At 42.0% G+C, this 16,167-nt stretch overlaps 1 protein-coding gene across 1 annotated transcript in view; it reads right to left on the bottom strand.

The window, feature by feature from the left end:
* Positions 1–14,571, bottom strand: part of LOC105711172 (signal transducer and activator of transcription 5B) — a 78,222-nt gene extending 63,651 nt beyond the window's left edge. Inside the window, exon 1 of the mRNA XM_064369459.1 lies at positions 14,512–14,571. The gene's annotated coding sequence lies outside the window, so the exon portion shown is untranslated. The remainder of the gene's footprint in view (positions 1–14,511) is intronic.
* Between the last annotated feature and the right edge of the window lie 1,596 nt (positions 14,572–16,167).

Genomic DNA, 16,167 nt, shown 5'->3' with positions numbered 1-16,167 from the left:
TTTTTCTTTTTTTTTTTTGAGACAGAGTCTCACTCTGTCACCCAGGCTGAAGTGGAAAGGTGTGATCTAGGCTCACTGCAACCTCTATCTCCAGGATTCAAACAATTCTCCTGCCTCAGCCTCCCAAGTAGCTGAGATTACAGGTGCCTGCCACCATGCCCAGCTAATTTTTGTATTTTTAGTAGAGACAGAGTTTCACCAAGTTGGCCAAGCTAGTCCTGAACTCCCGACTCAAGTGATCTGCCTGCCTCATCCTCCCAAAGTGCTGGGATTACAGGCATAAGCCACCATATCCTGCCAGAAAACATAATTTTGAATTAAATGAGATTATCACGTTTTTAGGAAACAGAGGTGATAAGCAAAAAAGAACCAAAAAGTCAAAGAGAATGATTTATTTATGTAGGCATACTAAGCAATACATGTTTATAGTTTTACCTTTAATACAGAAAAATACTTATTTACTTCATGAATTTTAATTATGGATTTAGGTTTTAAAAACACTAAAAGGTACTATGTGATTTTTAAAAATGTTTCAGTATTCCCCAAACTGGCTTAAAATAAAATTGTTATACCAATTTCACTATAATAAATTCCAAAGCACAATCCAAGTTAAGATAGATTTTTTATTTTTATTTATTTATTGATTAATTTTTGAGACAGGGTCTCTCGCTCTGTCACCCAGGCTGGAGTGTAGCGGCACAATCTCAGCTCACTGTAACCTCTGCCTCCTGGGCTCTAGCCATCCTCCCACCTCAGGTTCCCAAGCAGCTGGGACTACAGGCTCGCACCACCATCTCCGGCTAATTTTTGTATTTTTCTAGAGATGAGGGTTAACCATGTTGCCCAGGCCACTTCTGAACCCCTGGGCTCAAGTGATCAGCCAAGCTCAGCCTTCCAAAGTGCTGAGATTAAAGGCGTGAGCCACTGTGCCTAACCAGATTTTTTAAAAATATAAAAAGAGATGGGATCTCACTATGTTGGCCAGTCTGGTCTCGAACACCTGGCCTCAAGCGATCCTTCCCCCTCCGCCTTCCCAAAGTGCTACGATTATAGGTGTGAGCCATCTTGTCTGGCCTAAAATAGATTTTTACTTAATTAAATTTTACATGAAATAAGTAAGTCTGCTGGCTTCAAAAATTTATATTTTTTTAAGGTTATAATTTTTAAAAAATTCTTTTGAAATATCAACTCATAATTCACTTTCATTCCTCTTCTTTAAACTCCTTAAAGTGTTACAATTCTATTTTTTTCTTTTGAGACAGAATCTTGCTCTGTCACCCAGGATAGAGTACAGGGGAGCGATCACAGCTCACTGCAGCCTCCATCTCCCAGGCTCAAACAATCCTCCAACCTCAACCCCCTGAGCAGCTGGGACTATAGGTGTACACCAGCACCCCGTGCTAATATTTTTATTTTTTGTAGAGATAGGGTCTTGCATGTTGTCCATGCAGGAAAATGCTTTTTAACAGTAATTCTAGTTACAAAGAAACAATTTAATGTGAATTTAATTAAGGCAAAACATAAATCTTGGGTATTAGCAATGACTTATACCCAAGAGAAAGTATCTTTCACTAGAGATTTCCTTTACCAGATATTCCCAAATGAGTACCATAATAAACATTTAGAGAAGTCATTAAGTGTGACTAATAGAATTATAAAAAAAATAAACCCAGGCCGGGCTTGGTGGCTTACGCCTGTGATCTCAGTACTTTGGGAGGCCAAGGTGGGTGGATCACCTGACATCGAGAGTTCAAGAGCAGTCTGACCAACATGGAGAAACCTCATCTCTACTAAAAGTACAAAAAATTAGCCAGGCGTGGTGGCACATGCCTGTAATCCCACCTACGGGAGAGGCTGAGGCAGGAGAATTGCTTGAACCCGGTAGTTGGAGGTTGCAGTGAGCCAAGATCTTGCCATTGCACTCCAGCCTGGGCAACAAGAGTGAAACTCTGCCTCAAAAAAATATATGTATATGTAATTCTCCATAAGCTTCTGTGTAAAAATATAAAGGCCACCACCAAGCATAGGAAATAACTCAGTCCTAAAGTTCAAATTATTTTAACTCTAAAAATGTTAAATGGAATTATGATTATTTTAATATAGTTCCACAAATGATGTCAAAGAATAGGATACTATACCAAATATTTAACAAAAACATCACAAACTCCTTTTTCTGCTTCTAAAAAGAAAACACTGAAAACAAAAAACAAATTCCGTATTCTGAGGTAAATCAAAATACAATGCCATTTTAAAGACAACTATTTTCCTGATTACAAAAGGATTTTCTGTATGATCATATTTTTTGTTTGTTTTTGTTTGTTGTTTTTGAGACAGGGTCTCACTCTGTTAACCAGGATCAGTGTAGTGGCTCAACCACAGCTCACTGCAGCCTCGAACTCCCAGGTGCAAGTGATCCTCCACCTCATCTTCCCAAGTAGCTGAGACCACAGGCACGTGCCACCATGCCCAGCTAATTTTTTAATTTTTTTGTAGAGATGGACTCTTGCTATGTTGCCCTGGCTGATCTTGAACTCCTGGACTCAAGTGATCCTCCCACCTCAGTTTCCCAAAGTGCTGGAAATATAGGAATAAGCCACTGTACCCAGCCATAATCTGTTTATTATAGAAAAATGGAAAGATAGTAGAAAGCACACACACTTGGAAACCCACAACCCAGAAGAAATCTTTTTTCAATGCCTATTCTTTTTTCCAGGCACAATTGTATATGATTGTTTGTAATTTGATTTTTCATTTAGTAATACATAGCGAATTTTGTGGTCATTAAATATTGTTTTATAACATAATTTAAAAAGCTGAATAATATTCCATTGGACAGCTATACACAGGAATAACAAATGATTTAGTTTATTAAACCTCCAATGCAAACGCCAAGATTTTTTCGAATTTATTGCTATTTTAAATAACACTGTGAGGAATATCCTTTCATACAAACCTTTAAACGTATTTCAGATTATGTCCTAGAATGAAATTCATCTAAATGAAACTACTAAGTCAAAGGGTATGCACTCTTTAAAGGCTCTCAATACATGTATAAAACTGCCTTCCAAAAAAAAGCACCAATTTTCATTCCAACCAATGAGTATGAAAGTCCAGTTCCCCACATTCCCAAGAAACATGGCTCTCATTTTTCAAAAATTTCAGTCTTCATAAAGCTGTTAACTGAAAAAAAGTCATTTTTATTCCCATTTTTTGATTTCTAGTGTGAGTGAAAACTGTTTCAAATGATTATCGACTATGTATTACTTCTTTTGTTCATTTTCTATTATGGGAATCATCTTTTTCTTACTATTTATATAGATTATTTATATAATAAGAATATTTACCCATAATGCTTTGTTATATATGTTAGAAATTTTTTTTTATTTTGCCACTTAGCTTTGGTGGCAAGTGGTAAGTTTTGTGACATAAAGAAGTTCTTTTTTTTTTTGAGACAGAGTTTCACTCTTGTCACCCAGGTTGGAGTGCAATGGCGCGATCTCGGCTCACCGCAACCTCCGCCTCCTGGGTTCAGGCAATTCTCCTGCCTCAGCCTCCTGAGTAGCTGGGATTACAGGCATGCGCCACCACGCCCAGCTAATTTTTTTTTGTATTTTTAGTAGAGACGGGGTTTCACCATGTTGACCAGGATGGTCTCGATCTCTTGACCTCGTGGTCCACCCGCCTCGGCCTCCCAAAGTGCTGGGATTACAGGCGTGAGCCACCGCGCCCGACCCTGACATAAAGAAGTTCTAAATATTTATGTGTATATAAGAAGATGTATGTATATTTACAATAAGATCTATATATCTTCTTTTATCAGTTATTTATTAAAGCCACTTATATCCTGTTCAAATTTACCAATATAACTGGAATGTAATGTTAAGTTCTGTGCAAACTAGACCTCTTCACATTTGGGTAATAAAAATTTTAAACCATGCAATATGACTGATTTGATAGATAAAAATTTTTTAAAAAAGAAAAAAAAAATTCAAAACCAGCCAAGCTCAGTGGCTTACACCTGCAGTCCCATCTACTCTGGAGGCTGACGTGGGAGGATCACTTGAGCTCAGGACTTAGAGACCAGTCAGGGCAACATAGTGAGACCCTACTCTTTAAAAAATAGTAATAATAAAATAATAAATAAAATTCAAAACCATAAAATTTGGGAATATCACATTTTTGGACAAAATTTTAAATGTGTGCCTAAAGTAATAAGTTCTCTTACTTAAGGGCCCATTCCTGGCACACTTCATTCATCCTGGGCAACAGAGCAAAAAAAAAAAAAAAAAAGAAAAAAGAAAGAAAGAAAAGAAAAAAGAGCTCATTCCTTACAATTATATGCTTTTTGGCATGGCACATGGCTCACTCTTGTAATCCCAACACTGTGGGAGGTGGAGGTGGGGGTAGGGTGAGGGTGGGGGTGGGAGGGATCACCTGGGAAACATAGCAAGACCCCTGTCTCTATTTTTTTTTTTTTAATTATATGCATTTTTCTGGTATTGCAAAGTCAAGGGATCTTGCTTCATCATCAGCTCGGCATGTGAATTGCAGCCACGCCACTCAGGAAGCCAAATATTTTCTATTTTGTTTTGATACCTTCAACATGAGGAGAAAGGCCAATTTCTACATACATTACAATGAAATTAGTATCTTTACTTGGTATTTAAACTCACTGCAAGAGAAATTCACTTGTAAAACATGACTACACTCAGGGTTTTCATATATGCAGTCAGGCACCACATAATGACGTTTCAGTCAACGCTAGACCACATATATGACTGTAGTCCCATAAGATGATAATGTAGCTGAAAAATTCCTATCCCCTAGTGACGCTGTAGCCATCATAATGTTGTAATGCAATGCATGACTCACATGTTTGTGGCGATGCTGGTGTAAACAAACCCACTGCACTGCCAGTCATATGAAAGTCCAGTACATACAATTATGTGCAGTACATAATACTTGACAGTGATAATAAATGCCTATGTTACTGGTTTATGTATTTACTATACTTTCTATCGTTATTTTAGACTATTCTCCTTCTACTTATATAAAAAAGTTAGCTGTAAAACAGCCTCAGGCAGGTCCTTCAGGAGGCATTGTTATCACAGAGACAACAGCTCCATATGCGTTACTGCCCCTGAAGACCTTTCAGTGGGACAAGATGTGGAAGTACAGGACAGTGATATTGATGACCCTGACCCTGTGTAGGTCTAAGTTAATGTGTGTGTTTATGTCTTCATGTTTAAGAAAACATTTTTAAAGTTTTGAAATTTTTTTTTTTAAAAAAAGAAAAGTCAACAGAATAAAAACATAAAGAAAGAAAATACTGTTGTACAGCTGTACATGTTTATGTTTAAGTGTTATTACACAGAGTTTAAAAGTGTAAAAAAGTAAAAAGTTGGCCGGGCACAGTGGCTCACACCTATAATCCCAGCACTTTGGGAGGCCAAGGCGTGGATCACCTGAGGTCAGAAGTTCGAGACCAGCCTGGCCAACATGGTGAAACCCCATCTCTACTAAAAATACAAAAAATAAGCTGGGTATGGTGGCACATGCTTATAATCCCAGCTACTCGGGAGGCTGAGGAAGGAGAATCTCTTGAATCTGGGAGATGGAGGTTGCAGTGAGCCCAGATTGCGCCACTGCATTCCAGCCTGCGTGATAGGAGCGAGACTCTATCTCAAAAAAAAAAAAAAAGTAAAAAGTTTACAAAGTAAAAGCACTACAATACACTAAGATTAATTTATTATTGAAGAAAGAAACAATTTTCAAAATACATTTAGTGTAGCCTAAGCAGGCAGTATTTATCAAGTCTACAGTAATGTCCTAGGCCTTCACATTCACTCACCATTCACTCACTGAGTTCCCCAGAGCAACTTCCAGTCCTGCAAGCTCCATTCATGGTAAGTACCTCGTACAGATTTACCATTTTTTATCTTTCATGCCATATTTTTACTGTACCTTTTCTATATTTAGATATGTTTAGCTACACAAATTTACCCCTGTGTTACAATTGCCTACAGCATTCAATACAGTAACATGTTATACAGGTTTGTAGTCTAGGAGCAATAGGCTTTACCACACAGCCCAGGTGTGGAGTAGCGTCTGCCATCTAGGTTTGTGGAGGTACCCTCTATGACGGTCCCACAACGACAAAAAAGCCTAATGCAGTTCGTAGAACTTTGTCACCATGTACCATTAAGTCACACATGACTATAGTTATGTAACAAACAATAACCAAAGAAAAATACAAAAAGAGGGACAATTTACATTGTATCCCTACATGTGAAACTTTCTGTACCTTTTGGGGTAAGAATCTAGTATCCAGTTCTCACTATACACAGTTCTCCCTCGCTTTCTATCAGAAATGAGGTAGGAGTCTCACCTTCCCGGAATCAGAAACAGATCTCAAATCCTGAAAACAAATTCACAGGGTTGAACCGTTTCATTTTGTAAAGAGCTGTAGATTTCTGTAGATCTCTAACTTGCTACTTTTCCTGAATCTAAAAGATCACCAAAAGATTTTTAGAAACATCAAACCAAAAAAAAATAGAATTAGCATTATTTCTAACAGAACATTTTACCTATTTAAAACTATTAATATATTGTAGAATAAATGCTATATCACAAAGCTGATGAATTCCAATTTTTAGTACTTTAAGAGATTAAGTGTTCAAGTTTCTTTTTATAAAGGCTACAATGACATGTATGAATGTAGCTTAACATTTAGCCCAAGTTAGATTTTTATTTTTAAATTTATTTAAAATAAGAATTTTTTTTTTTTAAATAAAGATGGGTTTTCACTATGTTGGTCAGGCTGGTCTTGAACTCCTGACCTCAGGTGATCCGCCCGCCTTGGCCTCTAAAGTGCTTGGATTACAGGCGTGAGCCACCATGCCCGGCCTCAGGTTAGATTTTTTTAAAATCCCACTCCTCCAAAAACAGTGGCTTGCCACCAGCTACAGCTTCTGAATTTTATTTATTTATTTATTTATTTTGAGATGAAGTCTCACTCTGTCGCCCAGGCCGAAGTGCAATAGTGTGATCTCAGCTCACTGCAACCTCCGCCTCCCAGGTTCAAGAGATTCTTCTGCCTCAGCCTCCCAAGTAGCTGGGATTACAGGCGTGCGCCACCACACCCGGCTAATTTTTGTATTTTTAGTAGAGCCAGGGTTTCACTATGTTGGCCAGGCTGGTCTCCAACTCCTGACCTCAAGTGATCCACCCGCCTCAGCCTCCCAAAGTGCTGGGATTACAGGCGTGAGCCACTGCGTCCGGCCTAGGCTCTGAATTTTAGACAATAAAAAATAGTTTTTCACAAACTTTTTAACTTACTCTCACCTAAAGGCTGGAAAACCCCAGTGAAGCCTTTTAAAACTCAGCAGACATAGAAAAAAAGAAACAGTTTTAATTGCAGGATCTCACTGACACAAACATAAGGAAATTCTGAGTTATAGATACCTCACATTAAGCTTTTTCCACTGACATTGTAACTTCTGTCAACATTCAAAGAAAATTCAACCCTGGTCAAAGGTGACAGTTGACAATCCTGGAAGCTAACATCCTCTGTTTATTTGAACAAGTTTATACTCTCTGCACAGGGAATTGAAGTTCTTCTTGTCTGTGACTTGATCTCCCAAAATCAAATCACTATGCTTTAGGGTTGTGAACTCTGTCTCTAAGACTCAACTTCACAATCTACTCCCAAGGAAAAGTGCTAAGAGAAAGTAAGCATCATAAATGAAAAAAAAAAAAACATTCTGAGACTATTTTCTAACGGTCTTTGCAGAGCTCTAGACACACAATAGTTCAGTTGCATTAAAAATTAGCCCAGCCGGGAGCGGTGGCTCACGCCTGTAATCCCAGCACTTTGGGAGGCCGAGGCGGGTGGATCACAAGGTCAAGAGATTGAGACCATCCTGGTCAACATGGTGAAACCCCGTCTCTACTAAAAATACAAAAAATTAGCTGGGCATGGTGGCGTGTGCCTGTAATCCCAGCTACTCAGGAGGCTGAGGCAGGAGAATTGCCTGAACCCAGGAGGCGGAGGTTGCGGTGAGCCGAAGGTTGCGGTGAGCCGAGATCGCGCCATTGCACTCCAGCCTGGGTAACAAGAGTGAAATTCCATCTCAAAAAAAAAAAAAAAATTAGCCCAAATAGGCTGGGTGTGGTGGCTCACCCTTGTAATCCAGCACTTTGGGAGGCTGAGGCGAGCGTATCACAAGGTCAGGAGTTCGAGACCAGTCTGGCCAACATGGCAAAACCCTGTCTCTACTAAAGAGATAAAAAATTAGCTGGGCGTGGTGGCACATGCCTGTAATCCCAGCTACTTGGGAGGCTGAGGCAGGAGAATCGCTTGAACCCAGGAGGCGGAGGTTGCCGTGAACTGAGATTGCACCACTGCACTCCAGCCTGAGCAACAGCGTGAGACTCCATCTCAAAAAATAAATAAATAAATAATGATAATAAATTAGCCCAAATAAGTAAAATTCTTAGATCTATCTCAGAAATCAAGACTAATAGCTCTAAAAAGCTTTAATAAAACAAGAAGAGGACCAGAAATCCCCTCAAAATAAAGTTGTAAATAAAATGAATTGCACTGCTGAGTTCTTGGTAGAGACGCGTATGTCAACATGAACCCATTACACGGGGACAAATGATCCTTTGGTTTGTAAACAGAGGCCAAGGAGACAGCTTATAGCTCTTCTTCTATGATGTATATGGTAATGCTAGGGGAAGAACAAAAGACAACTTATCATAAAAATTAAGACTTTCTCTGCTTTAACGTAATTTCCACCAGAATTATATACTCTAATTGGAAAAATATTTATAACCATCTTCATCAACGTTAAAAAAATCCTAAACATATAAAAATATTCTATATTCAAAAACCAATAAGAGTCCATTTTGGAACACAAATAAACAAATATAAGCCTGAAAGAAACAAAATGTCTTATAACAAAGCGGCAGTGGCCGGCTCGCCTTTGCCGTACACTAGTTAGGGATGCAGCTAGCAATGTGACCTTGGACAAGTTACTTAACTTCTCTGTGGTCATTTCTTCATCTTCCGTCTAGGAATCATACCCACTCCTCTGAGAATCACGAGTTAAAACATGGCAAGAGCTGAAAACAATGTCTGTCAGTGAACAGTAATCATTAGGTCATATTTTTATTATCTTCATACTTGAAGGCATGGGAACATTTTCTCAAACTCTGGGTTTTGAACATGATTTGAAGGACTTGCTAATTGCTCACTTCTTGAAAGATGGCATCATAATGATTAGATACATAATCAGAACATCTTCCCAGGTGAGACACATTAAGCAGAGCTCTAGCCCAGAATGATGAATAGTTATTTTTAATACAAATCATGAATGTGGCTGTTACTGGCAACTTTGGCCTGATTTCCCATATGCAAAGAAATCCCCTACCAGGGGAAAACAAGCAATATTAGAAACCTGTTGGGTTTGTCCTGTTGTCATTACAGGGTAAAGCCAAATTCACATTTACTAGCCTGATGGGCATTAAAAATATTAGTCACAAAATTAATCCCAACAAATAACAAGTGATTGGCTCATTGATGTATTTCCCCTTGTCTTCCCCAACCTTTCTCTAACTAGTCAGAAAGGAAAGTTTTCATATTTTCTGAGAATCTCATTACTGCTCTCAAACTATGCTCTATATCTTAGTATAATTTTAAAAAATGAGTCAGCACAAGCACCTCAAAAAACTAGCATAGAATATGAAGCTATTTATCTTCATAATAGAAAGGTGTAAAATTTTTTTAAAAGGTTATTCAGGGTGCCAAAGGTAACAGAAGAATATATAAAGAGTGTATGTTGCAGTAGGTTTTGCAAGCTAGCTTCCAAAAGTAAGCAGAAAAAGATAAATGTTCTTTATCAATCAATACAGGTATTCATCATCTCAGTGATATCATACATGTGAAAATGGACATTGTTATTATGAATAAACCTAAAGAAGAAAACATCCTATATGTGACAAATTACAACTTCTCAACTTCTCGTTTCTTGAATATTGGCGCACCAGGGGAATAGGAAGTCAAGATACTCCAAGCATTAACTTCATTTGCAAATTGAATTGTACAGAACTGTGCTAAGGCAATACTACTCTTAGTAACGTCATTTACTAAATGAAAAGTTAGAAGAGGTAAACTCCCCCTAAACTGCAAACACATCTGAATGTCGGTTCAATTAGAAGTCTATTTAGTCATTACACTTCTTAGAATAAAGCAAGTTAAAGGCAAGGAAAAGAACATTTGCTTTAATCATCAAAACAATCTATACATATTTCTCAAGGCTCCATTTAACTCATTTTCCAACGTTTTTATTAAAAGTGACCGACCACTTAAAAGTTATCTGAGAGAATCAGGGAAGAGTTTTAAGGCTGAAGGTGATTCCTCCTGAGCTCTGCTAAATTTCTCCTCGTTCTTAATTCTTTTCCATGACACTGTGTATGGCTTTTAGGCTAGTCCAGAAAGATGGCTATCATTCCTACTTCATGTACTACATGGGATTCTTTCTCACGTAAACCTAGGGCAACTCCTCTTTGAAGCACCGACATTCAAGGCTCTATCTTACTGCTGTACATTTTCCAAGTACCTGCGAGGAAACAAGAGAGCAGCACCTCCATTTTTCTGTTAATTGTGCTTTCATTACTCTTCTAAAACTCCCTGCAAGGCTGTTACACCTTGAAGAGAGTTAGGGAAAGACAAGAACATCTTGCCTTCCAGACTGGGTATTCAGGCTTCACTCAGTAAAACTGTCATGGAGTAGCGCCACGGGTCACAGACAAAACCACGTGGCATCTGATGTTTGTCTTTATAAGTTTAAAATAAAAATGTGACACTACAAGAAGGTTAACATGTGGACCTAATTTTGAAAATACAAACAGGAAGCACCCCCACCCCAATATTACCATTTAAAAAAAAAAGGAAACCAAACCTCAAAGATACCTTCCAAGGAAGTCATGGGTGTGACCCAAACTAACAAAAGTAATAAAACGTCACTTAAACTCTGAAACCATTCAAGGTGAGGGTCTCATTCAACCCACTAAAAATCTAACACCTGTAAATGACTCTTCTAAACAGTATGGATTTAGACGTGTAAAATCTTCTCCAAACTGGCATAGCTTTCCAGTAGCAGAGGATCATCATTAACAAAACATCCAATGTCAAGATTTTACTTCAGGCCGGGCGCGGTGGTGGCTCACGCCTGTAATCCTAGAACTTTGGGAGGCCGAGGTGGGTGGATCACCTGAGGTCAGGAGTTCAAGACCAGCCTGGCCATAATGGTGAAACCCCATCTTTTTCTTTAAAAAAAAAAAAAGATTTTACTTCAAATAAGGCCATTATAATTAAGAGTGAACACAATTTCTAAAAAATGTTTATCGCTATGATGCTTACAACTTAAATTTAAGTACAAAAACTGGCTGATTGATGGAAACTAGATTGTTAAATTTGACTTTCTTATTCCCAGAAGTAAGTATAAAACTGTTGTGTTTTCAACATTGCAGGGGGAAAAAAATGATTTTAAAAGAGTTCTGTTCACGAAGCTCAGAATTAAATTTTTTTTTCCTTTAAATACCACACATTTGAAGAGCTAACTTTTAAGCATTATTTTTATTAAGTGCCACAGTTAAAGTATTTTGATACTTCATTGTAGCAAATAAATAAAAGGATATTCTTCTGAAGAGTTCAGCAAACTGGAACTGCCAGATAGCTTTTTAAAAGAATAAATTTCAAATTATCAGAAAAATCAAATAAACTAGGGTTATTTTGCTTCCTTTTGTAGGAATAATGTGGTAATCTACACTCTTAATACAAAGGGAAAAAATGTGTCACAGATAGAATGTCCAGAAATCTGTGAGTAACTTTATGAGATACAGACATGTTTGTAGGGCAGGAAAATAGTTAGGCTTCCTTTGATTCCACCTGCAACCTGTAGCTAATCTTGAGCATGTTACTTACCTACTTAAAACATCTTTCTTTTTTACAATAAGACTACCTGTGTCACCTACCTAAATAACAACAAGCCAAATAAACCACAACAAATGGATTCATAATATATAAGCCTAACACAAATTACCGGTAATTTGACTACTAACAATACTATGATTTGAAAAAACTTGACCTAAGTATCAAAAGGTAATAAATGGCAACTTTAGTCTTGATGTGGCTTTTACATATGTAAATGACATAAAAACAATCAACTGAAAGGAAGAAAATGGAGATGAGATGAAAAGTCAGAGCAGGATAGGAAGTGTTGACCAAAATATTTATGTTGTAACACTCCAAACAATGATAGCACAGTTTTCTCCTACTATCATACATATTATGAAGTACACACTCAAGAAACATATCCACCTTCAATTTCTTAACACAATCCATATTAATATCCTGTTGGCAAAAAATATGAGTACTGAAAAGGTGGGAACTAATGAGAAGATGGGATAATTTATTTAGTTGGGTATACAGCAAAGATTTTGTGCAGAGTTTAGCTCCAAGTTGTGCAATAACCAAACTGCTGGTGATAGAAATCAACTTTTTCTTTTTTCTGATGGTTTGCTTTACCAAAAAAAAATCTCTCCATTCCTTCCCCGTGTCTCAACCTGGAGCTTAAAATTTCATCTTCCAGAGGCTACAGTAGAAAACAAGCCACCTACTAGATAATGCACTTACCTGACCCACGGTGTGGTGTTGTTTTAATTAAATGTAACAGATATCACAAATTGCCACATAGGAAGTTTTTCTTAAAATCAGCAGCCCCTTCTCTTATTTAGCCCTGTCCATTCTAACAACTGTGATCTTCCATGAGACGGAAACTGGTACCCAAATGAATAAACAAACAACCCGAAGCCTTAAAATAAAATCAATCAGTAAGATTCTCCCCATTTGAAATGATCAGTACCAATCCAATATTTATAGTGTGACAAAATGAAATTTTAAAACATGAAAGGCACACTCAATAAAATACATCCTCACCTAGGAACTGACAGGGAATTAATATAACGCAATATAATCTAAGCAAATGGACACTAACAGAATGTTGGGGAAAGAGGCAAAGTTCTATGATCTTAATTGAACGATAACAAAATTATTTGAAATAATGTAGACCCAACAGCTGAAAGCTTATTATGACCCAGGCGGCTATCCAACAGCTCTGGAAACCTAAGCTACAAGCAGACCATAAACATCACTTGAAGACTGAAAAAAATGACATAAGCCTAAGTATGATATTCGGTGTCAGGCTGGGCCTTTCAAAGGGCATTCCCTGAGGGCACTGCAGAGAAAATGTATGGAACTGCATCTAGACGGAGAACTATACACTGCTTGGTGCTTTGGGAAGAGCATGAATCAACTATTCAACAGTCATGTCACCTGAGCAGGCCACTTACTCCACCTATCTGGGCCTCAGTTTCCTCATTTGTACAATAAAAGAATGTGGAATCTTCGCTGGTTCCTTTCCAGCTCTAACATTCTTTGACCCACTTTTGGCACAACTATTTATGTGATAGAAGGTATGGCGGGATCACAGGGCCCAAGAAGAAAAGAACTGACCCTCGCTCTTTGGGAAACAGAGAATCTGTATCTCTTTTAGCCTTTAAAATTCTTGTGGTTTTCATTAATCCCGTCTTCCTAAAAGCTGGCACTTGTTTTTCTTCTTTGCCCATCACTGCTGGCTACAAGTGTTTGCAAACGCCTCTTGCTCCACTCAAGTTCTTTCTTCTTTGATCACCCTGACCATCTTGCCAGATTCCTTTAGCCTCAGACCAGCTTTTGTGATACAACAACTCCCCTTCGACTCTCCATATCTACCCCCGACACCAGGAGCACTTTTAACCCTTTATCCCTGGCTAGAAAGAAAAAGCACATTGCATCCCACGGCCACACGCACAAGCCCAGGCCTGGCGGGTCCTGATGTGGGATCCCGCCCCCCAGAGTCGTATCGAAACGTTCGTATTTGTTGTCTTGACTCCTTATAAGGCCCTGTTTCTTGAAGCTTTGCTAATGCCCACCACCGCACCAGGCACCCCCGCAGGTTCATCTCATCCCTGGGAGTCCGGGCACCTCTCTTGAAAAAAAGAAGTCGAAGCAAGGAGACGGCTGGGGCTATTCGGAATTGCAACGTTAAGGTGCGAGGCGGCTGACAGCAGCCCTCTGAGCTCCTAAGGGTCGGCGTGGGGTCCTCACACACACCCACTCGGGCACACGCGCACACAGCTTTGAAAGCGCACGCCCCCCGCCGCGCCGCGGCATCCGCACGCCCCCCTCGCGCGCCCCGCATCGCCCCCAGCCTCTCCGGCAGCCCGCCCGGACCCCCTCTCCCCGTGCGCGCCCCTCGCCCAGCGCGCAGCCACCGCGGCCCGGGAGAGATGGCGGCGGCGCGGCACTGCCGGGCGGCTGGGCGACTAGAGCGCGGGCCCCACCCGGGCTGGCTCCCCGGCCTGGCTCCCCCGACCCCGGGCCCAGGGCTCGCCCGCAGCTCCTACCTCGCTCGGCCCCTCGGGCGTCCGCGGCTGCTCCGGCCCCGCTGTCTGGCTCGCCCGCCCGCCCGCTCGCTCCCTCCCTCGGCCGGGCCGCCGCGAGGAGTCGCCTGCACTGTCCCCGCCCGGGGTGACGGCTCCGGCCGCCGACTCTCCTCCCGCCGGGGCCCGCGGGGGCGCGCGCGCCGCTCGCACGCGGAGGCCCGGTGACGCGCGCCGCCGGCAGGCCCGCGCGCGCTCCGCTTCCTGGTTCCGCCCCGCGCGCACTCGCCAGCCCTGGGCCCCTAGCGCCCGCTCCGCGGCCGTCCCGCAGGGACCCGACCTCCCTCAGCGCACCCGGGGTGGCGGCGCGCTCGGCGGGGCCGGGGCCGGCGCCGCCAGCACCCCCTTTCTGCGGAGGTGGGGCTGTCTTCCCCGCTTGGCGTCCCAGCGGGCCCCGCGCCACAAGCACATGCTGCTTTGTTTGGGTTGGGTCGACCACCACTAGCAGGGCAAGGGCGCACTGTCGTGGTCGTGTTGATTGGCCCCCTCTGCGGCCCGCCCACCTCCCTCCCTGGGAGCCCAGGTCTGTGTTCCGGGTCCTCTCCCTCCCAGGCCGAGGTCAGAAGTCCACAGCGGTCCCGATCAATAATTATCCTGGGTTTGCCCCAGGAGGGCGTCTCAGCCGGGGCTTCCCCCGCCTGCATGGGCACGGCAGGAGTTCACATTCGCCCAGGCCGAATGCACCTGTCCGCTGTTCCAGGGTGAACCTACGAAGGACGGGGTGCCTGGGGCCAGTTCCCTTCCTGGGGAAATCTGGCAGGCTCCCACTAGTCAGAGCTGCGGGAGGGACCGCTCTCTTCAGAGAAGAAAGAATAACCAGGGTCACCTCTAGGATCCAAGGGAAGTGGGTCTCCCAGATCCTTTCCACGTACTGGGGAGGGGGTTGCGGTGTGTGGGAAGCCAGCCTGAGTCACCCACTCTCCTCCCTCCGCTATGTCTCTCTCCCGGAGCTGGCCAGCGGTTTCCCTGGCAACCCTCCAAGGGTTAGCACTAAAGCAAGACATAGGAAAGCTCCAGAAGCCCAGCTGCAGGGGGCAAAAGAGAGAGAGAAGGACCCCTCCTGGCCCCAAACAGACACACACAGCTGCCCTGTGTGTATGCAAAATGTTCATGTCCAGAGGTGGCCCAGAGCTGGACATTCTCCCATCATCCTCCCTGGGTAGCTCTTTCCAGCCGCCTTCTCTTCACCTCCAGAATGACACCAGCCACAAAGATCTCCAGCTGGTTAAAAAGCTTTTCTCCCTTACCCAGGCCACTGCTCCAGTCCCACACTCTGGGCCAACACCTGGCACAGTGCTTTGCACAGAGTAGGTTCAGGGAGCTTGGAGGCCAGAGCAGGAAGCAGGAAGCAGGATGGATGCACCAACCAACCCTGAGCTCTCTGGCAACCTCCCTGACAGTCAACTGCCCATGATGTTTTGACACTCAGGCGCTCCATGTTCTCCATGTTTCTCTTCCTTTTTTTTTTTTTTTTTTAGACAGAGTCTCACTCCGTCACCAGGCGTCAGGCTGGAGTGCAGTGGCGCGACCTTGGCTCACCGCAGCCTCCACCTCCTGGGTTCAAGCAATTCTCCTGCCTCGGCCTCCCGAGTAGTTGGGACTACAGGCGCGCGCCACCAC

The sequence above is a fragment of the Aotus nancymaae genome, unplaced genomic scaffold, assembly GCF_030222135.1.
Source record: "Aotus nancymaae isolate 86718 unplaced genomic scaffold, 86718_ANA_hifiasm-v0.15.2.pri h1tg000089l, whole genome shotgun sequence".
NCBI classification, from domain to species: Eukaryota; Metazoa; Chordata; class Mammalia; order Primates; family Aotidae; genus Aotus; species Aotus nancymaae.
This window is presented reverse-complemented; position numbering and strand designations above follow the sequence as displayed.